Source organism: Dermacentor variabilis, chromosome 8 (assembly GCF_050947875.1).
Source record: "Dermacentor variabilis isolate Ectoservices chromosome 8, ASM5094787v1, whole genome shotgun sequence".
NCBI classification, from domain to species: Eukaryota; Metazoa; Arthropoda; class Arachnida; order Ixodida; family Ixodidae; genus Dermacentor; species Dermacentor variabilis.
In genome coordinates, this window is record NC_134575.1 from 21,270,396 (window position 1) to 21,297,510 (window position 27,115).

The 27,115-nt window shown below is 45.4% G+C and overlaps 1 protein-coding gene across 7 annotated transcripts in view; it reads right to left on the reverse strand.

Annotated features, from left to right (window-relative positions):
• The window catches only part of LOC142589798 (uncharacterized), a 148,517-nt gene that overhangs the window by 55,969 nt on the left and 65,433 nt on the right, over positions 1-27,115 (reverse strand). The gene's annotated exons all lie outside the window — the stretch shown is intronic.

The following is a 27,115-nucleotide window of genomic DNA, read 5'->3' on the forward strand; positions in this document are numbered from 1 at the left end:
TGTTTTATGTATTGTTAACTTTTTCTTTTGCGTTTCTTGTTTGGCCCATTGACCCGCAATTTGTACACGCACTTTTATTTGCATGTATTTGATTTTTGTATGCCCACCTACTATGGTCTCTGATGGGACTGGCAGCATAGAAAATAATAAAATATTAGTAATAGTAATATTATTTGAAGGAAATTTCTAAAATATTTTTATGTTTTGTTTGTATGTAGGCCATGGATATAGACTGTACTTTTTGTTGCGGTTTTATTCCCACATCTTCCAAAGTAATGCCAGACTCGGGGCTGTGAATAACTAAATAAATATGAATTTGCCTACGTCGACACAATTTCATGCTCTCTCATGAGGACTGGTATATGCGCTGCGATTTCGAAAAGGTGACATAGAGAATACGGGCCATTAACAGGCGTTTTCTAAGCGCTGAAAATGCAGGGTCGTAAATTATCTTTACGCATGTGCAACGGACCCTGGAAACTTTTGTGGTTAATAATGGGCTGTATGGCAGCTGACGCTGTCGCTTCATCTTGAGAGATGGCATTAATTTCAATCATTCTTCAAATAAAACATCCATTATTATAAAAAAGAGCAAAACAGTATAGCTGCAAATGAGTGCATAAGAAGTCTGAAGCGACACGGTGTCTTGTCACTCACTCTACTAGCAATTCCTCAAAGAAACAGGGCGCGTCTCACGTAGCCCGCAAGGTCATTCTTTGGTTTTGCTGGCCAAGAACAGAAACGCTGGCCGAGAACGGAATGTAATCACCGTCGCCTCTCACCCCACATTCTTGTCAGACAGAACGCCATACCCAACAGGTGCAGTCCCACTAGGGAGGTGCCTCGCATGCGTAATTAGAAAGCTCGGGCTGAAATTTCTGACGTGAATATCTCTGCACAAAGGCGCGTTACTGAAATTGCACAAAGTGGAATAGTCACCTACTCGCACCACCTTTTAGTTTTCAATTAAACATACATGCTAACTACAGTAAATAAAACGTTAATTACCGAATTTATTTAAACAGTGGCACTAGGACAACAATTATCCTCACAGCTTCCGACCGCCTGGCCGCATAACTTAGGAAGACAAACGACTTCTGTGTACTCCTCTTAGCATTTTTTTAAACCCGGAAATTCTAACTTTAAGCACCCTGTATATACATACATGGAGAGGAATGAAGCAATGTAACCCGACCTCTTAGTGTCTGTTCTGCTAGGCTGCTAAGCACGAGATCGCAAGTTCGAATCCCGGCCACTACGACGACCGAATTTTGACGGATGGGGGGGGGGGGAATAGGTAAACACCCGTGTACATATATCTAGGCGGACGTTACAGAACCCCAGGTAGTCTAAATTTCCGGAATCCCCTGCTACGCTGTGCCTCATAATCAGGTCTTGGTTTTGTCACGTAAAACCCGATAATTCTTTAATGAGCCAGTATCTAAACATTGAATTATGATTTCAATTACTAATTGGGCGAACTTACGCTCAGCTAAGCAAGTAACACTGGAGCCGGACGGTAGCGACGAACAAAGTGGGAAATTGTCGAGAATAGGATCTTCGGGTGATGCGCGCCCGCATTTAAGCATGACTTGTCAGAGATTCGCGCGTAATCGCTGGTGCACGCGTGCCTTTCAGAAAGTCCTACACAATTCGCTTTGCGCATAGAGTCAATTATGCAATGTTCTGCGATAAAAGACAACGGATAGAACCAGCGATATTATAGAAACTTCAGATACAGAAAGGGGCGTGTTGCTCTGGCCGACCACAATGAACATTTGTCAGCCGCTGCTATGCAGTAAGCGGTGAAGCTTATAAGTAAACGTGGTAATGGCAGCCTCTTAAAAAGCATCGTCTCGATACGTCATAGATAACCCTAAAGCAAAAAGTGAAACCACCATACCAAAATATAGCAAACATAAACCTCGTTCTATAGTTTGTTATCGCGCGTAGAATGGCTTAAGATGCACTGACTAAATGAGTGCAGGTCGCACGCGGCACTGCTGCGATGTTGTAATTCTGTCTCACAGCGAATTGCGCCAATATGTTGGATGATATTGTAGAGTGCGAAATAAATCGCACTAGCTCCGAAAAACACACTCGCTGGGCCCCACGACAGCAGAAAAAGAGCGAGGACCCAGGTCCTACACAAGACGTAAGGTGTCAAATCCGCCATGGCGTACGTCGACGCAGCCCAGTACTCTGGTCGACCCCTCTGACCTGCGCCATTTGGGCCGTTCCAGGCTCATGATTCAAGGGACAGACAGCTTTCAGGTCTCCACGTGCTGCCACCCCCACAGAAGCAGAAGAAGCTGCTATTGCGCTGGCCGTGGCTTCAACAGAAGCCTCTATAGTTATGACCGACTTCAAAACCGCCGTAACAAACTTTGCGCGAGGACTAGTGGCACAGCCCACATTAAAGCACCACCACACAACAGAGAAGAACCACAACCTATAGCGTTGCTATTGGTCCCCGCCCACTCGGGAATTCCAGGGAACGAAGCGGCCCACCAGCATGCTCCAAGATAAGGAGAGCCTGCCGGAACCGGAGACCTCAAACGAAGTTCTGGAATCATATCGCGACCTTGCCCAATATTACCGTGTGACACGACACACTAAGCCCGCACCACACAGTAAACTAAACATGCGTCAGGAAATCACCTGGCGCAGGTTACAGACACACTCATACCCGAACGCCTACGTATGCACGCACATTTACCCGGACAGAGTGAGTCCGTACTGTCACCTCCGCGGCGAGCTAGCTTCTTTAAGTCACATCCTTTGGGACGGGGAGGAGGACCCCCCTCCCCACAGTTTCCTGGCCTCTCCGTTACATTCATCGTGGAAGGAAGTGCTGCTTCCCTTCCGCTCGGACGTGCAACTCCGAGCGTGGAGGGAACCGAAGAGGTCGCCACCACTCATGACCAGGCGGGCCACTGGCCTTCCTGACGAGCCCATGGATCATCTCCACACTCTGAGGAATAGAAGTTGTCTCTCTCTCCCTCTTTGGCGTATCGTGGTTCAAATGCCAGCATGGTCGCAGGCCTAGTATTCCACAGGACGTCCTCAAAAATTGTAGTGTTGGCTGTCTGCCCTTTGTGGTTCTACGCTGTCATTTGATGACGAGATTAGTTCAATGTTTGCGGAAAGTCTGAGGCTCCCTCTGTTACTCTAGCATGAACAGTGCAGACGACGCTGTGCTTGCCATTGTTTGTTTTGCCATGAGCTTCCGTGTCTGCAAAAGAAATCAGTGTTCCACCGGCAACAGTTGCACCTGCGTCTAGCTTGCTGGTCCTTCGCGATGTAGATGATGCCGAAGCGACGTGAGCTTCCAGGGGAAGTCCTGAGCACAGAAAGGATGAGCACATCCACCACACGTGTCATTAAGATGAAGATGACAAAATACACAGTGTGAAAACTGTTGCCAATTTAATTCTTTATTCCGTAAACTTATGTCCAGGACATGAAGTAACACTTAAGCACAACGATAGCGGCGAATCAAGTCGGCGATCGTCAAGAATCTGATCTGCTTTTCAAGCGCGTCTACTGTTTTACATGACTTATAGAAGGTTCTTGCGTATACGCTGGTGCCCGCTTTCCTTCTAAAAATTAACGTTGAGTTCGCGTCGCCCTCAAAATCAAGTTTCACAAGGTTTGGGCACAACAAACAACGTACAAAAACTGCAATAACATTCGAGAAACTTCAGATACAAATAAGTGCATTTCGTGCTAGGCGGTAACCTTGAAAATCTGTTAGTCGGTGAAACACAGTCTCTGGGAAAGGTTACAGTAGACGGGCCAATGTGTATATGTAAAGGGTAACCAACGGGGCTAATTTTGTTAGAGAAAACCACATAACGCCAACAGTTCCTAAAACGAATGAAAGCCTAGCGTAAATTATTTGTTTTTATTGCGATAGCAATTATATGGACACCCCAGGCACATTTCTGCCGTCGCCGTAGCCGTGAGGTTCCGTATGAGTCAAGGCGTGTGAGGATGAGCCAGATAACGTGGTTCTCACTTGATCTCACGTGCGCCGGCTAAGAACGCAGCCCGGATGCGTGCCCTTTCCTATGGCGCGCGAGACAGAGAGGTGAGGCCAGGAAGGAGAGGCGTTAATCTCCGGTGGCCGCTAGGGTGCCTCGGTGCCTTCCTCACGAATTGCGGACGACGCAGCAGACGCCTTTGGCGGACGCCGTAGGGACGCGTTGCCGGCGATCGTGGGTCTTGAAAGTGGTCTGCGAGGTGGCTAAAATGCACGCTCGAGCAGGCCCGATCTTCAAAGCAATGTAAGGTATATTCAGAGTGCGCGTAGTGGCGGTAGCTTCGTATGCGCTGTGCTTTCGACGTTGCGCACGCCTCGAAGCGAAATGCACCGAGGTCAGTAGGCTCGCGTCTGCTGCCACAATTGCGAACTCCAGCGTTTTCACAGACAGTTTCCGCTGTCACCGAGCGTTGACTTTTCATGTTTACCTATGGACGCGTGACACCGTGCTAGTTAACCTAATTAAAACACGTTGGCGGGCTATTTTGTTTGAATGCACGATAGCACATGCAAGCGCGAGTAAACAAGGACGTCGAAAGCAGCACAATGACTGCGCTGTCTCTGTCTGTCTGTTTCACGCTTAATATTCTATCATTGTTAATTTGTTTCGTAAGCGAATGTTTACAAGTTTATATAGCGGTTAAAGCTACTACCCTTACTTCGTACAGCTATCTGCTAATTTGCTGTCGCAATCGGTGCTTCACCTTCCCGGCGAAACTGCGAATTTTCTTTAACTGCAAGCGCATGTAAATACAGCTTGCTGTGTATGCAAGCTTAATCCAAGCTCTCAGCTGCAGACACGCGTTCACAAATTGAGCTGCACCACTGGCTGTTCCGACGTCGACATTTTGGTTATTGAACGTGTGTACAAGGTCTAAACAAGGGAAGGCAGGGTGGTGCTAATTAAAGCCCCGACGTAAATGTAGAACATCCTTCTTACCCATGGCGTCAGGCAGCACGTGAACTTTAGGCGCCCAGCCGAGTAAACATTGAGCCCTCGTATCGTACCTCAAGTCATTGCACCTTTCAAATTCTGTATGAAGGAGAAGAACCTAGAAGACCAATTTTATCTCCATCACAGCCACGCGAAGACAATTAATTCCCATGAAATTGCGGGGGAAGTTATTTCTTGTTTTGAATTGCAGTGTAGAAATCGTAGATTTGAGGGAAATGAAAGTGAATAAACAAGAACTTGCCGAAAATAATATCTGTACCTAAATTTTCCGCATTTCTCGTGCGTAGATAAATTTATTCAAGGACGAGGAAGCATGGGAGACCGCGTTTCATAGCTAAGACCCGGCGGCACACGCCAACATTGTCCGTCTCGCTGCCGAAGCAGCAAACCGCTTCATCTACTAACCCGTGTCCTTTAGGGTGACATCGGTCTCCCTGGATGCAACGAGCGGGACCGGAGCTCCGGTGTCACTCCTTACGGACAATAAAAGTTTTTTACACATGCACATACATATATATTTATGTAGATCTACCATTACGTATCTTGTGTCATATAAGTAGGTCATCAGATCCAGCTGAATGGATCATTAGCCAGTGCCATTCATAGCTAGAGTGGCGAACCAGAAAAGTTCCTTTAATGAAGATGACGCGTAGAAAAACACTGAAAAGAAGACATACGGAAATGAACATATACAGGAAGGAGGTTGCCTTCGAATAACTTATATTATTTGTGGTATTTTGTCTGTGCCATGACACTAGCTTTAGCCTTTCTAAGCCGTATGTCGCTTTTCTGCGTCACCTGATTGCATCTAAGTAACAGCGAAAGCACTTCATTGTCAAATTGAACACTCGAGGTTACTTGGGGGTTACCGGAACACAGTATAAGCCCTATTGACAGGAAACGATGAAGTCATTTCGCAAGTCTGCGAAAGGCCAAGAAGAACTGATATTCTTTCAGTTAAATGAAGGTTGAGGTGGCTACGTCCATCTATAAATTATGGGAACTGCGGGATCGGAGCCACCACTCGAACAAGTTAAGGATAAAGTGACGCGTGAGCGGTGGTTTCTAGCTCGGCTGGGCGCTTTTGGGCGCGTTCGGCAACGACTGGGGCCTGCTGGCGTGGACTGGAGGACCGCGCTCTTCCAACAAAATTATGACAATGAACGTGCACGAGCCTAACAGACCCATTAACTATCATAAAGCTGGCGATAACTTCGATATTTTTCGCAATGCTGATGGAAACTAACTTATACTTACGGCTTCGGCCCATACGCAGACGTGATTTGCATTCAATAAACGCTTCTGCCTAGATAGTAGTATTTGCGCTAGGCTGTCGTACCTATATAAAATTAAACGGACTGAAAACACAGACCTACCTGTGGGATACTCTGCGTGACAACGTGTTGCTTGTGCTTTCCTAATAAATAGTTGAAATTCTCTTCGCGACCCGAAACTTCATAGGAAGAACTGTTCGCAATTCAAATGTTAGTGAATAATCTGTCGTAAAGATAAGTGATAACAGCACGAGAACGAATGCGATGCCTCATACTTTGGAAGCATGTGTAACGCGAAATATTGTGTGATATATTCAAATTTCTCTACGTTACCGAGAGCATGCGTACCCATTATTAAAGCTCAGGCACTAGCTTACCCTTTTTTTAAAGTTCACTTGAAATTTCTTAACTTTGACTGGGGTTGCATGGGTTTCAATCACCTGTTGGTGTCCTTCACAGTACTGTCGCTGCAGAAATGGTCAATTTTGATGAAGACGTTGGAACTGGACGACTATTATAATCCAAAATGGGAAAGAAAATTGTGACTGTTTCCCTCGCAGACCACCGCATTTTTTAGATTAGGAATGCTAGAGGAGGCGGCTATCGGAGGCTGCTACCATTCCACATTCTAGTCCTTCTGTGGATGGGATAGAAGCTATGCGCAGAACCCACGCACAGCAAATGCCTGCAAATGTCATGGTTCAGCGCTGTGATAAATGTTTTTTTATTTTTTTTATTGAGAAACCGTAATAAAAGGAACTCGCTTTTCCATAAAAGTGAGTGCCCCTTTACAATAGGTCTGCAAAACACATGCAATACTTATCTTGCTTAAGAACTCGAGCCACGCGATAAAGACATAATCTCGTCATGCTGTATTTTCGAACGTGCTGTCTGCAGTAGGCAACAAACCTACGCTATTATGGTATTTCAAGCAAACTGCGGAGACAGACGGCCAGATTTTTTTCCCAACAAGGCTGATTCTTGGGCTAGTTGGTGCGGTTTATTCATAATAGCAAAGCTGGCTGTCTCATACTTTTCGTCAGGATATGTCCTTGTGCTCATGTTTCCTTTTCCCTTTTACACTTACGGACTCTAAACTGCATGCTAATTGACACCATCCCCATAAGTTTAACCACTTTTCAGCTCTCAAAAGCAGAACCTGCTTGTTGTATCTTGCTTTCTTAACGCTAATCATACAAGATTCCGGCTGCTTAAGATTGTAAGTGTTTATTACATATGTGCGCTTAGCAGTTCCTGCAGTCATTTGTTATAATTCACGTTTGAGATGAACTGAAAGCCAATCGATCATCAGCGTCATCTACTGCAGAGTTGTACGACACAGAAATTGCATGACATCACTTTAAAACGAACAGTATTTATTATTAACTTGTACTTGGCCACCGCAAAACGATAGGAGGACCTGTATGTTTCAGTAATGATGCCCACACTAAGCGCCTTCAGTTCTCTTCGCTTGAGGTTTTCTACATTCGTGCCAAGATTAAAACGTTTTATGAGTGTTTCGCATTTTTCTTGCATACGTATGAATTTATACGACCTACCGTTATCTGTGTATTAAAGACGAGTACTTTGCACTCAATTTCGTGGCTTTGTAATCGATTACGCACATTCCACTCACGCACTGACGCACATATTTAATTTTGCTTCGCAGTATAAGCATTAACAAATTTATTTACCAACAACTGCTTATTACGAAAGTGTTTAATTACCCCCTTTCTTCTCGTACATTAAGCAATGCATATCGCCTTCATATGTGCGCATAGAAATGCATCACTGCATATTAGATTTAAAACCTTGTGTAGGGTCTGGTTCATGCGTGCATTCATTTCTTTGCGAGCCTCATGTCTTATGCTGCGTTTCTTGTTGTTGGGAAAAACTCTGGCACTTTTGTAAAACGTCGTGTATGTGCCAAAATGAAGGATACAGGTGCTCCTAAGAGGTTACCTATATTACATTTACTGGTCAGTTCAACTAGAAGCGGTAAGAAGAAGTACACTGTATGCATGCTTTCATTGTATGCTGATGAAATACTTTTCCCTACATTATATTAAAAGTGGAGTGAGGACATGACAATATTCCTCAATATGATTATTAATCAATTGTGACACCTAATCAAAGGCTTCTTGAAGATTTTTAATCAATGGTTTTCGACCTGTTTAGCGGTGTTAGAGGAAACGCTGACAAAGCTTTGCCGCTGAACTGCCAATGGTATATGCGACTGTTATTAGCCATTTCTAATTGGGTTAAAAGAACTCCACGGCATGCAAAGCTCTAATTTTGTTCCAAGTGAAGAAAGAAAATTGCATTGGGATGCGAAAGCACCTCGCTTAGTCATAAAGCTTTCCAATTGATACCAGTATAAACGTCAAGATCTACCTTATGTTCATTCATATCCACTACTAATATCACTGAGCTTATTTTAGAGATATAGCTCTACTACTCCTGGTACAAAGCCAGAAAACGCCTGGTTCGCTAAATCTGACCTTCAAGCTCAGCCAAGGTCCAACTAGAAGGTGCAGAGCGCCGACTGTGCCGAGCAGCGTCTGTGTGTTGTCCGCTAATACCATCTCGCACGCCATCGAGGGTTGACACCCGCAACGCTACTGGCACGCTCATCATCCCAGCCTCCTGAGACGCCTTCAGTGCAAGGCTAAACCATGCTATCGCTTTCGATTCGCCTTCGGGTAATACTAACAATCTTTCTGAACTGGGTTTTGCGTTCCAATCATCGAAATGAGCATGAGCAGCACCTTTTTGGGTCTACTGCAGAACTAAGGCCTCTCCCTGTTTTCTTTTTTTTTTGCCAACGGTCTTCAATTACCCAAGTCTTTAAGAAGCTGATTGCAACTTCCGTCTTGAAATATCGTAATATTATCACCCCAGTCCATTTTGTGCCGTCCTCGACGGTGCTTCTCTTTCCTTGGCACCCATTGCGTAATTCCAATCCTCCATCTATTATCTGCCCTACGAAATTCATTGCCTGTTCAGCCCTATTTTTTAAGCGAAAAGATTCACTACGCTAGTCAACAGCGCGCTTCGCGCGAGCCGGCGTATGTCGGAGCACGAGTGACGCCACACACGGCGCAGGTGGCCGCCGCCCACTCCGTCGCCTGACCTTTCGCCGCTGCCGCGCGTGACGTCACGCGCGGAGCAGGTGGCCACTGCCCCGCGCTATGCGTCATCGTTTGACGTTCGCCGCAAGCGCGTGCTTATCGCGGAGGCCGACTCTATAACCACATGCCAGAGAATAGGCGTCCGCATTCTAGTACTCTGATCATCCAGCTGTATTTATTGCTTTACAGAAATCCCAAGACAATGTGCCCAACAACGACGACTAAAGTAGTTTAATAATCCTGCATAAGTTATGGTATATATCATTGTTAAGCAATTTTCATATCTACACAAGGCAGACGTACAGCATAACCATAAGCTAACCAAAGCATATCCATAAGTTAAACCGTAACCATAACCATAGGCTAAATCATAAAGCATAACCATGAGGAAACCGTAAGCGTATCCATAAATTAAACATAAGAATATCCATAAGGTCAACCGTAAGCATACCCATAGGCTAAATCATAAAGCATAACCATAAGCTAAGCCGTAAGCATACCCATAGGCTAAATCATAAATCATAACCATAAGCTAAACCATAAGCATCACCGAATCTTTTCGCTCCGAGATATCCAGGCTTAACCTTAGCTAAGCCCCAGCCATTTTTTTTCTAATGTCATCTGTAGTTGTGGCCAAAGACCCCTCCTCTTGATATACTCAGCCGCCGTAACGTAACTGCCCGTTGCTATTGCGAACAAAATGTGAGACATGCAGACACGGAAAAGTATGCTGGCTGAGATTTAATAAAATGCGCAGCGAAGTCAGCTCTCCTTCACAGCCATATATTGTTATTTCTGAAAGCGCAATCCAACTATAACGGACCATTCGGAACAACTATGAGCAAGCGTTTATTGTTACAGGTTCAATATTGCTCATAAAATCTTCAACTTCACCTACTTCTCCTACATACGCAGTATACCTTAGATTTCGCTCATGTAAAGCAGAACATTCTGCGTTATGGCATAATGCGAAACACAATTGTGCAGGGCCCATGGGCAGGCTTACTGCGATACTTTCCTACGCACGAATGTTCCCTCACCATGGCTGCAGTCCTCGGAGCTCCAAAGACGTCATATTGCAGACAGTGCTACATTAGTGGACATTTGTCGCTTGCCCTAAATTCGTGGTAAAAACGTGCACATTGCGCACAAGTGCGTCAATGGTATTTAATACACCTCATGCATTCATTGTTAAAAAAGAATGGCGTGAGCTTCTATACTCAAGGAAAACTTCAGAAAAAATACAAAATAGCAATTGCGCATGAAACAGTAATCTGGCTCGGTTTTGCACGTAAAAAAACGGGGAGTACTTTGCTACAGATACAATTCTTTTTGGGAAATCATGTCGAAAATTCAGTATCATTATGTTATTTGGACACTAGGCAGATCAGCTAAATATATTGAATCTATTACGCAAGATTTCACAGAAAACAAATCTTTAAATTGCCTGAAATCGGAGAAGCCTTAATCCTAGTGTGGTGAGGGAGCATGCCTTGATTTTCATGCAAATAGAAATATGTACCTGGAGCGAAAACACAGCTACTAGAATTCTGATCAAGAATGTCGAGATAATACTAGTTAGATATGTGTAAGACAAGAATACTTCTTTTATGGCTATTTACCCACGCCCTCAATATGTATTCAGAACGAAATTATAGGAAATTACCGTTCGAAAGAATTCCGGATAAATTCATTATCAGCAAGCACCTCACAGTGCTATAGATTGAGTTGATAGTCACCTGGATGTCAGGGAGGGAGCCTTTGACGTGTTGTGGATGTTGCCACTTTGCTTTACAGTCGGAAAGCTACGATGCTCATGAAAGGGGCTACGAGTTTTTTAAGATGGAACAGAAAGCCCGTAAATTGGAAGCTATACATACAAACATCAAAATATTACGCGTCAAAAGTTACCAGGATGTAACAATTTTGATCATCTTTCTTTTAGCCGAAACTCCATCGAATCACCTCCAATAGCCGCCCAACTACCTATAGAATTTCCACGTCACACGCACCACATCGTTCATCCGTCACGTTGCAGAACTCGCACTTTGCATACAGCGGTGCTGCAGGATGACCCTATCCCGAGTTCCAATGTCTCGGGGCGGTTGCCATAAATAGCTTGCAGTGAAATGGTTGTCGAACAACCTAGCAAGACCCAATCTCGCGAATAAACACTTTCACGGACGCTCAGTCATCCGGTCTGTTCTGCAACTGTCTGCATGGGTGCGGTGCAGCTGCGGTAGCTCGTCTTCAAGGCCACGGCAGCGCTTCCACGAACCGAATGGCGGATGCCCCAACTCACAGTCAACCCGCTTACGCGGTCTCCGTAAACCAGGCCTCCGCTGCACACCGACTGTCTTAACTTTCCACCGGACATCGTCTTGTTCTACAGCAGCTCTTCTGACTTCCCTGCACAGTCCTTACAAGTAGCCACCCGCACAAAAAACGTTGACACTCCCCTCATGGCTTGAACAAATAAGCAATCGGATGAACCATGAAATCGTGGAAAAATGCTTCAAGATTATGTTACCAGCAATGCGTAATAGTGTTCTAGAAAAAGAACAGCTTCTGTTTTATAGGCAACATAATAATTATGGCATGTGGAGGGCGCGGGGCTGTTCTAATTCAGCGGTGGCTGCGTATAGCGCTGCTGAGCGCAGGGACGTGGGCCCCATCTTTAAATCTATCTGCGATGGGAACAGATTCTACGTGCGCGGTAGACACTGATACCTTCGTGAGCTCTGTGTTATCGCCACTAAGCCTGCGTTGTAACGAGAAGCAGCATGAAAGTCAATTCCCTCAATGCTACTGCCGTGCGCCCGCACGCCAGCGTTTTGCTAGCGAGTGTCTACGGTCATCGAGTGCAATGTGTTTATGTTTGCCTGTGCTCGAGTGACATGATAATTGTTAAATGAGTAAGGAAACGTTGAGAATACTATACCGCCAATAAAACTACTACACCTATTTCGTATAGCTCTATAATAGCCTGCTATATCAACGGATGCTTAGGCTCTAAATTAAACTCCACATTTCTGCCAATTCTCCTTCTTGGATATGTGCCAGTCGGTGTGTGCCATTCCTCAGTTACCGCCTTTGACGACAACATAGGTAACTATGTATGTGACACTGCGAGTTGGACGCAGCATCTCCTTTAGGTTTCTAAATGCTCGGCATAATCGAGCCCACCTCACACTGGTTAACCAAGGCCCCAAATACTAGGCTTTACCGTGATACATGTGATACAAATGAACTGGGTAGGCTGCGCTTTTCAACAAAATTTTCTTTCTGTCTGTCCAGTTTTTAATGAAAGTCTTTCACCACAAGGCCGTAGCGAGTATCGCCATGAATGCGCTCGGAATTTGCCGCTCTTGAGTGAGTTTCTCGCCATGTTGGGTCACGGAGTGGGTCGCGGTCATGGTCACGGTCATGGGTCGTGAGGGCGTCCATTGTGGTCCTTAGGGAAGCTCAGAAGAGTAATCCCCGTGCTGCACACGCGTCATACATCACTCGGTCGTTTCGATAGTGGCAATATTTTGTGTCGTTATCTTGATTTAATGGTAAACGCATTACATCGACAGTCACCGTGAGATGGGTGCCACCGAATCTATTTTAGAGAGTATCTCTTAGGCACCCTTTCCTGCTTTGAGTTCGGCGTAACTGAGCGAACGAGCACAGTGAAGGATACAAAAGCGAACGCGCATTGCAGTGGGAGATGACGAAAGGCAATGAGATCCAAGAGAGAGCAAGGAGGAAAGCGGAGGAGGAGGGTGCAGCGGTAGGGTGAGGGGGAAAGCGGAGGAAGCCACCTTGAAGCACGGCCAGATGGCGCTCACGTCCTCGCATCCTAAAGCGCATCCCCGGCAGCGGCGCACAGGCCATGCGGGGGAACAGAAAAAACAAACACAAAGCTCACCTCTGCACATAGCGTTGACCGGAAGCGTTTCCCGACGAAAATTACGGTTTATATTTATAAGCTGCACTTTTCGGGAGGCGGCAACTGTGTGGGCGGTCAAGATATAGCACCGCGAGTCGCGCCTCTGCATATATCTATGAATATATCGCGAAATGTAAACACAGATAGAGCTGCGCCCAATTTTCGCTTTGCGGTATATTGTAATAGTCGGTGATATCATGTGCGCTCAACAAACGAGCTCTGAATTTCTATCGCTTCAGAAGTAGCGTCTTACTGACGGCAGCCTCAATTAGAAACTTTGGAACACTTATGGACCGTCACAAGGAATTATTCTTGACGTGCTGAAATTTTCTTTGTCCAAGCCCTTAATACATTCGAGTGATTAAAATAAAAGTTGCTCTGACAGCCATTGCAACCAGTAAACAGTGAGATTTTGCCCTAAAGCAGAATAGTGAGTTCAGGAGGAGATACCTGACTTTGAATAGTATGTTTGTAGATGGAACATTATTATTATTATTATTATTATTATTATTATTATTATTATTATTATTATTATTATCGGTTTTAAACACATATATATTTAGTTAACTCTAGAAATGTAAGTAGACCACGATGAACCTGATCATGTTTAGACGTACAACCACTGGGGTACAAACATTCGTCGACTGTCGTACACCGCAGGCCAAGGAGATGTTAGTGTCTCACTAGTGACATACGCGGCGCACTGAAAGCCAAACCCTCAAATATAAGGTACTGAAGTGTCTCGTAGCGACCACAAGACGCACGGGATGGACTAGTCACACGTCCTTGTCTGTGTAAACGTTCATGCACGTTCACGCATCCAAGCCTCCTCGAGTAGTTGCGCCCTAGCACGACGAGGCAAGCCTCGACCGCGAACACGCCGCGGGTACGATCCATTGGCGACGTGCTGGTCTGGATGCTGCTTGATTAGGTGGCGACAAATCAGCAGACGCGCGGCATCAAGCTTGCAAAAGCATTTTGAGCAGTCAGAGGTATGAGCGCAAGTTGAAGCCAGCCGATCAGGCTCTTCATTTCCGGCGATTCCTACGTGTTAAGGTATCCATTGTGCAACGAGAGTTACCCCACGTGTTGAAATTTTGCTTGCAGAATCAGTAATACTGCGCACAACTTATCAATCAATCTCACTGCATTGTAACCTGCTAAGGGCAGTGCGAGAGTCCGTAAAGATGGCAATTTTCCATGTAGTTAACTCCTCTTGCACGTATTTCAGTGCAACATTAATCGCTGCAAGCTCCGCAGTTGTTGATGAAGTTGGATGAGGTATTTGAAAAACACGCCGTACTTGAGTCGAAGGGCAGAAAAAAAGCTGTAGAGATGCCATGCAGAGATGCAGAAGAACATGCGAAGAAAAGCGAGGTCAAATCAACAATATAGAGAGGTCCGCCTTTCTAGGAATGACCCTGCAAATGTTGAATTTCTGCTTTTATTACTATAAAATGAATAATATTATAAAATAACAAATGTATTCATAAAAATATTTTTCCTCAAACCACAATGGCCCTACAAAAACTTATCGTCTGATGACCTCTGTTGGACATAACAAATGCATTTGTTCACTATTGTGACTATCAGTTCCAGACCTGCCTTTCTAGATATGTTTGATTAGATTTTGAATCTATTTATAATACTCATGTGAAGATTACTATACAATTGCAGTATAGTAAGAGCATTTATCTACCAACCTAGTTAACCTCCCTTTCTCGGCTAGACAATTCTGTTCAATAACATAATTCAAAATGCGAACTCAGCGCAAAAAAAAGAGAAAAAAACGCCCGCATTCGCACTTTCACGCTCGTAAGTGCATGCGTGGGACATTGACAAGATTCCACTTTGCACTACAATTTTCTTCTTGAAACCATAAGCGAACCGAGTCATTGACAGGAGTACATTTTGGCTTATGTATTTCTTGTTAGAATTTCAACGTATCTTTTGATTGAATGATGAAAATTAAATTGACAGGTGTCCAGATAGCTGTATAAACTATAATTCATTTTATGTAGGCATTACAAGATCACACGGAAAAGAAAGCATAGAGGAATACATAGCATTCGAGGAACCTTACGAGTAATAAGAGCATATTACATGAAACTGCACATATCATTTAGCAATAATATAAAGCATATACCATACATCAACAAGGCGAAAGTTCGACTTATCACACATTCAATAAACAAAGGCGCACAAAAACAACACAATGCAGATGATAAAAGCAGGTGCGGACGACATTGAATAAGCCGTTGAATTGAAGACATCGAATTGAAGTGCCGGACTCAACTTTAACAACAATTACTCCAGTAAACCATATAAAGTGTCGTTCTCCTTCGCTTGGAGGGAACCAAATTTACCACAAGAAATGTAACCCACTTACGACCGTATTACTTTATCAAAAACAGTCTAACATGGCAACCGACCTACAAACTTTTGCAAATAGTTTTCGATGAGCATGATGCATTGTGAGAAGTGCATAGATCATCCCGCACTCCAAAATTAGATTAAGCTGGAGTCTTCCTAAATGATTGACGACAGAAGCCCCGTAATTACACAAGTGAACAGGCTCAAACGACACGTAAAGAAATTTGACTGCCTAACATGTTGAAGTTATGCATCGCGCCCATTGACCATACCACATATAGGCTGCCTCAAGAGTCTCCTCTTCGCCGGCAGAGGGAGAACATGCAGGCACGCTAGCCACTATGGATACGCTGCATTTCGGTGGGGTCAATGTCAGCCAAACCTGCAAAATGCGCGTCGGAATAACGAGAGGCGACGACTATTTTCGCCTACGCAACTTGCTTGCTGTCCCCATGCCTCGCGTCGCCTTGGAATCAGTCGCGTGTCTTGTCCAGATGTCAAAACCGTCAAGCAAGGGCATGCAAACGCTGCTGCAACAAAACTACATGCACATGGACACACAGATGGAAGTTTTCATGTGTCAGCTTCCAAGAAAAAAGGACCTGCACACACACACACACACACACACACACACACACACACACACACACACACACACACACACACACACACACACACACACACACACACACACACTAAAGCGTGCTCACACAAGCGAACATACACTCAAGCAACGTGGCCACGCACTCCTTCCGCCCACACACGCACGCACGCGCGCACAGAAACGCTATTTTTTGTCAAAATATCTGCCCGCTTGGTCAATATTCTCATGGCATTCTCAACTTGAATAGAATTGCTACAGAAAGTGGTAGCGCCCCAGTAAAGACACCTCCTCCGCTTCATCTGCTATGTAACGCGACAGCCGAAACGTCAGCAATGTATCGCCTGCCATTTACGAACAATATTATTCATGCACACTGGGCCAAGGCGTCCATAAGAGCACCAGTAAACACCCAAACATCGAATGCAGGCACCAGTAGCTGCAGTCATCGCGCACGAAAAATTGTTTCACTGCGTTTCACCTGAGGTGAATGAAGCGAGGTTGGCTCCACTGGACAAGGCTCGTCGCGCGTGCTTCAATGACATTGCTGCTGCCCGGCCAACAGAAAGTGGCTATGACTGTTAGGCCTCAAATCGCATTTTCTTGCCGTCGTTAACGAGGCGGTCGTAATCTCCGTCGTATGCGGCGTGCTGAGGAACACATTGCAATGTCTTTGCTGTCATTGTTACGCCAAATGCGTGTGGAAACGGCCGCTGGTTATCCAAAGTAGTATACATGAGCAGTATCCACGAAGAAAAAAACAACTGCGGAGCTGTTAAGAAGCCGAGTGCGCCCAGTTTAGGCGACTGCCACACTAGCGTTTATATTAGTCTATTTACATAAGAGATATCTCCTGGGGAAGAAAACTCCGTTTACGATCAATTTTCGTACATCTACCAATGCTGAGAATGGATTCACATTTTTTACATTGAATACATTCCCGCTGATGAAATAAAATTTAGCGCCGAGCAGTTTAAGAAGGTTACGTGTCGATTGTCCCACGTATGCTGGCTATAAATTGTATGTACACTGTACGGATGAAACGCATTTTCACTCCATTTCACGGAACGAGGTTTTCATTCTAATAAACTCCCTTTTATAAATACAGTAATAGCAGGTTATCCTGTTTTTTTTTTATTCCGCCATTTGGCTAAAGAGAGTAAATTCATGGTTTTACGTTTTTTTTTACTTAATGGTGATGAAGTAAATATATTGGGCTATGGAGTTTTACAGGCTACTCAACTATAAAACCTCCATTTAGGCTCATGTACACAGTTTACTGTTCGGCACCGTAGAACTTTCTTACCATGAAGCTTCACTTACCGTGCGGACAATGCACATCAGGCCGCTGTCGGCGTAATAAACGAGTAGCGACGTTCTCCCCTGCCGGGCTGTTCGTCGGCGGGCTGCGGTTCGTCGCACATCCGCGGTGAGTGGCCGCCCGAAACGTGTTCAGTAAATCAAACCAATCCAACATACGTGTTTGTGCCCATAGACTGCAGTTGGCCTTGCCATTGGTCGTATCACGATCGAATACACCGCGATTAGATGCGTTCGTTAAATCAGTACGGCGCGCGAACGTGCGCGCCGCCTGGCTTTGTTGCGCGCCAAAGGCGAGAAATGTAAACGACAGAGGAGAATCTGGCACGACAGGATGGCGCAGTAACGACAACTTGCGGCGTCACTGAGCTTCACAAAGATTGATATCAGGCCCTCTGCTCAGTTTTTTTCGTCCTTCATGGCCTCGCGCAAGCAACGGAGGAAAGCGACGAGGTAGCACGCGATCTTCCATCGCCTGCAAGGAACCGAGAGAGGGGGGGTAGAAGGGTTGGAGGGGTCGTTATCATCAAGCGGCGGCATAATCTCGCGCGCGCAAGAGACAAAAGCAGAGAGGAGGCGCGCCGTCTTCTGTGACACGCTCGGCAGCCTGGGGCAGGGGAGGAGGGTTTACTCCGGTGGCTGCAGCGTATGGCGCGGTCGCGCCGGCCTTATCTTGAAAGTGATCTGAAATGGGCACAGAGTGCGTCAAGTGCTAATAGCTTCGTATGCGCTGTGTTCTCGCGTCTTAGTTCGCGTTAAAGCAAAATGCGGCGCGAAGGTCCATTCAATTGCTTGTGCTGCCGCACTTTCTCTCGCGTCTTTTCACAGCGAGCGTACGCGGTGATCGAGTGAGATGTGCGCGCGTGACACCATGCCTGTTAGTTTATTTAGTAAGGGATTGCTTGCACGTTTATATCGTTACTTTTTATAAATATATAATAATATGATATTAGAATCGATGCTTCGCCTTTCGGGCGAAACTGCAACATTTCTCAGATAAAGACTTTTGAAGTTTTCAAGAACAATCACTGCGTGCGCTGACTACGAAATACAACGCCGACGAAGGTCGACTCTCTGTAAAATCTCTTTATTAAGAAATTATGTTGTTCTGATAAGTTCTTCGAAACAACTGTGGCCGTTGCATGACAAAGAAATAACTACTGCCACGGCAAGAAGTCAATGCGACAATGTTAAAATATACTGTAAAGATGACTTGCAAGACAATGTTCTTTGTTCGTTGTGTTCGTATATAGGTGGGGCGACGGTATAACCTCAACGGCATTTCCATATAACCATATATTGCAGGAAAATGTTTTTCCTTTTGGCCGCAGTTTTCCTTCTATTATCAACGATGCATGGAGGACACCGGTCATCAGTTTTAGCAGCGCATTGTCGTATTAAATTGGGGCGAAGTCCTGCCAATAACCACTATCCGGCACCTCCTCCTCCAACACGTCCCTCAACACGCGCTCCTATTCCATTGAGCCTTCAGAGTAAGTAATATCTTAATTGCTGATAAATCATGTGAAAGCAATTATATGTACTTTCAGGTTGCAGCGATAATGAAGAATGAAGCAGTGTAAAAACTTTGTTTACGGCCTTAACTACTTATCGGGCGAACTTGTGCTTAGCTAAACAAGTAATACTGAAGCACGATGAAAGCGGCGAACCAAATCTGCGAGTGACGACTTGTTCTGCGGATGAAGAGCGTAAGCTTTTCAACATGACTCGTCGGAGGTCTCCGCGCCATCGCTCGTGCCTGCGTGCCTTCCAGAAAGTGATACACAATTCGCATCGCGCTTACAGTCACAATAAGCAAGGTTCTGTAAGGTCTCATCACTGGTTCAGCAAACTGAATCGAATTAGAGAAACTGAATTAGAGAAACTTCAGATACAGAAAGGCACGTCTTGCGCTGCTGGTACAAGGCGGTCACCAGTAAAGACGATAAATACACGTGGCAACGAATGCCTCTTAAAAAGCTTCATATCGGCACTGCACGCAGAATACTAAACAAAAAAGGAAAAGCACAGTAAGGAAGCATAAGAAATGAACATATAAATCTGTTCCAATAGTTCGCAAGCGCTGATAGAATGGCTTAAGAAAAAGTACGTGAATGACTTCAGGTCACGCATGGCGGCGCTATTATTGCGTAATGTCGTCTGGCACGATCCAATAGGCTAATGAGCTAATACGTTGGAAGATATTGTGCGGTGCAAAATAACGTCGCAGAAGTACTTTACTAAGTCTTCGTTGGCGTATAGTGGTGGAAATTCCCAGACGGTCGCCGGGATAGCATTCTACATAGTGTCGTCGAAGTTTGTAGTGTCGGCTGTGCGCCCTGTGCTGTCGTTTCCCATCATCTTATGAGTAGTTCAGCCGATCATTGACCGAACGTTGGTGCCAACCTCAGTTGCTATAACATGACCGGTGCAGACGATGCTGTGGCAGCCGTTGTGGCTGCTCATTAGGCTGCGAGCTTCCGGGTCCCTGATAGGAGTGCGTACTTGAACCACAACTGTCGCAGCCTGTGGCTAGCTTTCTGGTCCTTGGCAACATAGACTATGTCGCCATGGCCAGGGCTTGCTGAGGTGTGCGGCATTGAACAAACAAGCCTATCCACAAAATATCTCGTTGTAGTGACGGTAAAGAAATACGCATTGTCAAAACTATTGATTACAAAGACGGCGCCGAATAAAACAACACATGAAGAAGCGGGACACGAGGCAGCACGTAACGCACTAACAACTGAGTATTTTAATTCTTGACATAGTAATATATAGCTGCTGTCAAGGATCGATGTATTACTATGTCTATATATATGTCAAGAAATAAAACACTCCGTTGTTAGTGCGCCTACGTGCTGTCTCGTGTGCCCCTCCTTCGTGTGTTGTTTTATTCGGCGCCGTCTTTGTAATCATGCTTAACCAACTAGCCCACCAACACATGCTCAAAACTATTAGTTGCCAAGTTAACTTTTTATTGGGTCAACTTGTGTCGTCCACAAGATACATTTAAGGGCAACAACAGCGGCGAGCAAAGTCGGCGATTGTGGAAACTAGATCTGCTGGTCAAGTGCGTCCACTGTTGTACATGACTCGTGGAAGGTTAAGGCGTAATAGCTGGTGCCCGCGTTCCTTCTAACAAGTGCTACACATTTATGTCGTGCTTACAGTGAACTTTCACACGGTTGGGTGACTACAAACAATGTCTACAGCCAGCAATACCATTCGACAAACTTCGTATAAAAAATGCGCTTTTTGCACTACGCGATAACTTTGAACATCTTTAGTGGATTCTAGAGGTTTCTGTGTTAAACTGATGTTAAACAACGACACAGTCTCTGTAGCCAAGGCTAGTAATTTAATAACCCATGTTGCATAACAAGGGTGAATTTTCACTCCACATCATAAAAGTTAAGCGGTAGTTTTCTTCAGTGGCGTCCTAAATACTTCGCAGTGATGATAAGTCGGATGCCACGTACTTCAAAGACCCTACTCCTATTCGGGTCATTTTGATGGAAGAAAGATTGTTCAGACTTCAAAAGTTGAACATTTGTTTTAACGAAAGTACAGTGTAATACAAAGCAGGTCTAACTACGCACTGTGAGAATCAGTGACGTCACCGCAATTTGGAGCGAAAATTTGTGCGCTGCATCGCTACCTGCCTTTACGAGTGTTAGTGACCCATCTCTTTCTAACAACGCGCACTTTGCTACTGCAGATTCAGGATTTATCAATAATGCGTAGTAATACTTTTTGCAGTTCCCTTTGCTTTAACCACGCACATTTAATCGTTACTCTCTAATACAAACTTTTTCTGTATTCATGTTTTTCTGAGGTCTGCTTCGGCCTCGCCTAATTTTATAATAATTTTCAGTTATGTTGTGCACAATTTGTTTTGTTAAAGAGGAAAATATAACATTCCTTTTTTTGCATTGCCTGCCTTATTGCGAGAAACAAGGATGTGATTTATTTCACACTTGGAAGTTCCAGTATTGTCTTTGATATTTTACATATGATACTCACTGTGTGTTCAGTTTTTCACTGTCTGGGGATGAAATGTCGCATTCTGCTGATCTCATCTTGCAGATGGGAAAAAGCCTGGCGGCTAAAACAGTATCGTTCATGCTGGAACCGAATAGCAACACCGATGCGGAACTCCACGAAATACTACATTCTGCAGCATTGCTCAGCACAACTTGAATAAATAATAAATATTGTTTTAACACTTCATAAGACAAACCGTTTTAGTTACATGCATATTACGCACAGCATCTGCGCGCTACACGCATGTTCAACTTCAGTTCTGTGGCATGTGCATGCTTTGCGTTCTCTAGACCAACAGATAAATTTCCGACATTACCGTCGTTTACTCTAGAGATGCACTCCTTCGGGCGTCTAATTTATTCCGAAGATTGGGTAATTAGCGTTTCACCTCATGTACCAATATACTCCCGAAAACTACACAAACGTAGGAATTATACAAGCAGCCCTTCTGAAGAAGAAGAAGGAAGGCGTGATACCTCAAGAGCAGTTGGGTCTCATTGGGGCACCTCGTAGAAATTAAAGGCGAGAGAAATGGCGGAGCAACACAAGCTATATAGTCATGCGCAGTCAATTCTAAAAATAAACGATGTGGAGTGGATACGATGCCTTGCCTGGAAATTATTTCAGAGCAGTCCTATCGAGAGTGTTTTTAAGAATATTTGAAGTACTACGTAAAAATACACATTTTGAACTAACAGAACGGTTCCTTAGGAGGTATCCCATGCGGGGTGGTGACCAAGAGGGAACGAGCAAAACGTGAAAATTAGTCCCTAATCTGTGAAAATTGATCATTTTCTGTAAACATTCCCTTCAACGGGCTCATCGAAATCGGCAAATTGAAGCATGCTCCCCCCCCCCATACAAGCCATATAGACTCGTGGATTTATAAAAAGGCGATTGCACATGGAATTGTTTTACGACTACTTTCACCTATCAGTGAGCGGAAAACCGAAAGGATGGAAAATACAGCGAGTGCAAATTAAGCCGCAATGATCTAGGCGACGTTTTGCTCACGTCACCCAGCCGCGGGCTGCCACCACGCTGGATTTTGGGCTCTTTGCTGTCAGAGCGCACTGCTTGCCCGCAACAGCGTGACATACGCGCAATACCCCCTCGAGGGGCGTGGGCTTGAGCACCCTGCAACCTCCCAGTTTCGGTTTCCTGAGTTCTAATAGCTGCATTTTGTCGGGTCATATCTGCTCAGGTAATCTGAAGGTTTTAGATCTATAAGTTGGTATGGCTTATATGGAGTACTTGCTTAAGTTTCTCTGGTTATGATGAGCCCGTCCAAAGAAAAAAATTAAGGTAAATAACAGATTTTTCTTAAACAGCGACTAATTACTTTCTATCACCCGTCACGTCTTGGTCGCCACCACTGACGGTATGTTTACGAAGGGGCCATCCTTTCATTTCAAAAGTTATTTTTAATCCAGGGCGTAAACGGATATAGCCGACATTGTAATTGACAATAAGAGAAAAAAAATGGAGCTGGCCAGGTCATGTAATGCGTAGGTTAGATAACCGATGGACCATTAGCGTTACAGAATGCCTGCCAACAGAAGGGGAGCGCAGTCGGGCATGGCACAAAGACTATAGCAGAGCGATGCAATCATGAAATTAGCGGGCGCTAGTGGGAATCGATTGATGCAGGACCGGGGTAACTGGAGATCGCAAGGAGAGGCCTTCATCCTGCATTGTTAAAAACCTGGTATATACTTCGTTCTTATATTGGATGCTGCAACGCCGTCATGCTTGGTCGCCTCATCTGGTTATCGTTTCAACTGCAATAGCTGGGGTGGCTTATTTGGTGCCTAAAGGTGGAGGCAGCACGCGCGTTTAGAGCAGTGCCGGGAACCCGTGTGGTACCACCAATGGAGGGCCAATGTCGGCAACCTGGTTATCTGCATAGTCGATTGGGTTATATTGACCAGCCACATTAGGAACCCAGTGTTCTCTCCTAAGAGCACTCGAAGCTGAGATAACTGGGCTGGTATGATGCATATTATATCAGTCTTCAGTACTTCAAGCTTCAGATTGTTCTTTAATCTGGTTGAATTCATTATAAAATTTTGGTGTCGTCCCGTATGCGTGGTCGTATCTTTTGTAATGTTCGAATGGCCCAAGGGCTAAATAGGTTAGAGCATAACTCAACTCACGGTCACTGTCAATTGCATTGCAAGTAGCATTTCAGCAATTTAGAACCGCATGGTACTTCTGAGGTCACGTTTATTTACCATCCTTAGTGGGCATTCTGGGACTACCGTAGATTTGGCTACATGTGATATCCTCCTGTATTGTGCCATTTTATTATGGCACCCGCTTGCCATGGCCGCCCATGAGCATGATGGAGACGACAATCTAATGACGGCCGAGGAACAACGAACGCAGTATGATAACGACGACATGACAATGAGATGAATATTCTTAAGCAACTACAATGCACGTTCTTTACACGTAGCCACCCGCAAGATCAAACCCGAAACTCCATTTATGGCTTAGAACAAGAAATAAAAATGGTATGAACCGAGAAACCGCATAAGAATGCTTTAAGGTTTATATTACCGATACTCTGTAACACTGTTCCACTAAAAGGACAACTTGGTTGATAAAGGCAACTAAAATTGGTGGGTGAGGTTCTACGTCACTGGTGGCAGCGTATGGCGTGGCTTAGCGCGGCCGCGTGTGTCCTACCTTCAAAGCGATTTGCGATGGAGACAGTCTAAATGCACCGAGGGCTCATAGCGTCGTGGGCGCTGTGTTGTCACCGCTTACTTTACGTTGAGATGACAGCCAACACAAAGGCAATTCGCTCGATGCAGCTGCCGAGACTCCTCAAGCCAGCATTTTTCCATAGAGTGTCCGCGGTCATGGAGTGAGATGTGCACATGCCTGCTTGGGGTCGCGTGAGACTTATGCTTGGTAAGCGACCGTTTAGAAGTCTGTATCGCCGATAAAGGTACTGTCCTTATTTAGTGTAGCCGTGTAATTTTTTTCCTATCGCAATGAATGCTTGGTCGTTCGCACGAATCTGAAACTCTTGGCCAACTTCCATTACTGGGTCTCTGCCAATAGCTGTGTGTTCCTCTTCAACGAACGTGTTCGACACCAAAATAGGTAACTATGCATGTGACACTAAGAGTGGCACGGAAAAGCTCCCTTTTAGCTCCTCCGATGCTCGACATAACAATACCCTCGTCACACTGCTTAGGCAAGGTGAGAAACACTTGGCTTTACCATGACATCATACAAGTGTACTGGGTATGCGCCGTTTTTCAAACAGCTTTCACGACAAAAGAATAGATAGGTGGTCTAGTCAGTAATTCATTATTACAAAACTTCAAGCCACACAGACACACAGGGCCGACGCTTAAGAGAAAGCACACACAACACGCGCTCGTGCAGTGTGCGTTTCTTCTTCTACCTCCTGTGTGTTTATAGCGCTCTAAGTTTCTTAACAATGCCTTTCACGACACTGATATGGCGAGCGTCGTCTTGATTGCACTTGGTATGTGCATATCTTGAATTAACCTCTCGCCATCTTGAGTCACTGAAGAAAAGGTACTTGGTGTGCAGCAACTAAAGGAGAATTTATGGCGTTCGTTGTAACCAACAGTCCAAGCATCTCGTGTTGAAGACAACAATCTGTTTGCTTGTCAGCACCAGTATATGACGCAGTTTTTCCTGACAGATGTGGAGAGGGCAGCTTGGCTTCCGCATGGCGCGTTTCCCAGCGTTTTTACCATGGACGAAGGAACGTGCTGGAGAGACCCCCGTCAACACAGATATGTTGGAAAAAAGTGTCGAAGAGTTCACGCGCTCGTTTTCGAAAACAAGAAGCGGGACTGGTACCCCAAATATCAGCGCTGACATCGGCACCCGAGAAGTGAGATAAAGAATGGGCCTCTTCGATTTTCCACCTCTTCTATTCGCGAGCTGCCTCCTTTTGCGAAGCACATTTGTGCAGACGAACAACAAGGCACAACGCGTTCGCGAGAAAAGCTCTATTTGAAATGTGGTGTGCGAGCTTGAAGATTCTGGTTTAGGATCGTGATCGGGGGGGGGGGGTGAATGCCTCTCTATACGCTCTTCACGGAACGAGTAGGAGGGTTGTCGCTGTTTGCCGCTGTGGCCGTATTGTTACGGAGATGGTGCGAGTATAGAAAAACTATATTTACAATATATATACAGGATGAGTCAGAGTAGTTAAGATGGCTGACCAAGAACAACACGTCGAAGCCAGCGTTTTCGATCTTCTTCCACTATCTTCTTTTATCCTTCCGTAACAGGACCCCTGGGTGGCGAAGCGCCGTCTCGGCGAATGGCAGGCGAAGAATCGCGAGCGAAGTATGGCTTCAGCAGCGAAACGTGCACGACGTCAACAGGCGTCTGACTTAAGGATGCAACAAAGTGTAACGGCGAAATCTCGTAATTTATGTCGTTAACTTAGCGTAGGACTTCATAAAGCCCTGTGTAGCGAGAAAGAAGCTTCTGGAAGAGGCCAACCCGACAATATGGTGACCAGAGGAGCACCCAAGCACCTGGTGCGAACTTAACATCGCGATGTCAGCGGTCGTAACGCTCTTTTTGTATACGATGCGAGGCTAACAAACGAGATCGGGCGACCTGACGTGCCATGTGAGCACTATCGATGACTTCGCGAGTTTATTCTATTGCATCATGCGGCACCGAACGGAGGATGGTGTTAAAGGGCAAAGTGGGGTCGCGATCATACAAGAGATAAAAGGGTGAATATACTGTGGTCTCATGTCGGGACGATTTACACGAGAACGTCACGTAAGCCCGCGTGGCATCCCAGCCGCGGTGATCGTTGGAGACGTACATAGACAGCACCTCTTCGGGTGATACGTTCCGTAAGACCGTTGTTTGTGGGTGGTAGGCAGTGGACAGCTTGTGCTCAGTCGCACAAGAGCGGAGAAGGTCGTCGACAACTTGAGGTAAGAACGAACGGCCGCAGTCTGTAATTAACTATCGAGGTGCACTGTGGTGGAGAATGACGTTGTGGAGGAGAAAATCGGCGACGTCAGTTGCGCAACTAGTTGGCAACACCTTTGTTATCGTGTGGCGTGTCGCGTAATCAGTTGCGATGGGTATCCACCTGTTCCCTCTAGTTGTCGTCGACAAAGGTCCAAGCAGGTCAAGGCTTACGCGAAAGAGTGGTTCAGAGGGAACTTCAATGGGATGGAGTCGTCCGACAGGTGCCAGGGGAGGTTTCTTCCGGGGCTGACACTATTCGCAAGTTGGTCGCGGGATCGAATCCCGGCCACGGCGGCCGCATTTCGATGGGGGCGAAATGCGAAAACACCCGTGTGCTTAGATTTAGGTGCACGTTAAAGAACCCCAGGTGGTCAAAATTTCCGGAGTCCTCCACTACGGCGTGCCTCATAATCAGAAAGTGGGTTTGGCACGTAAAACCC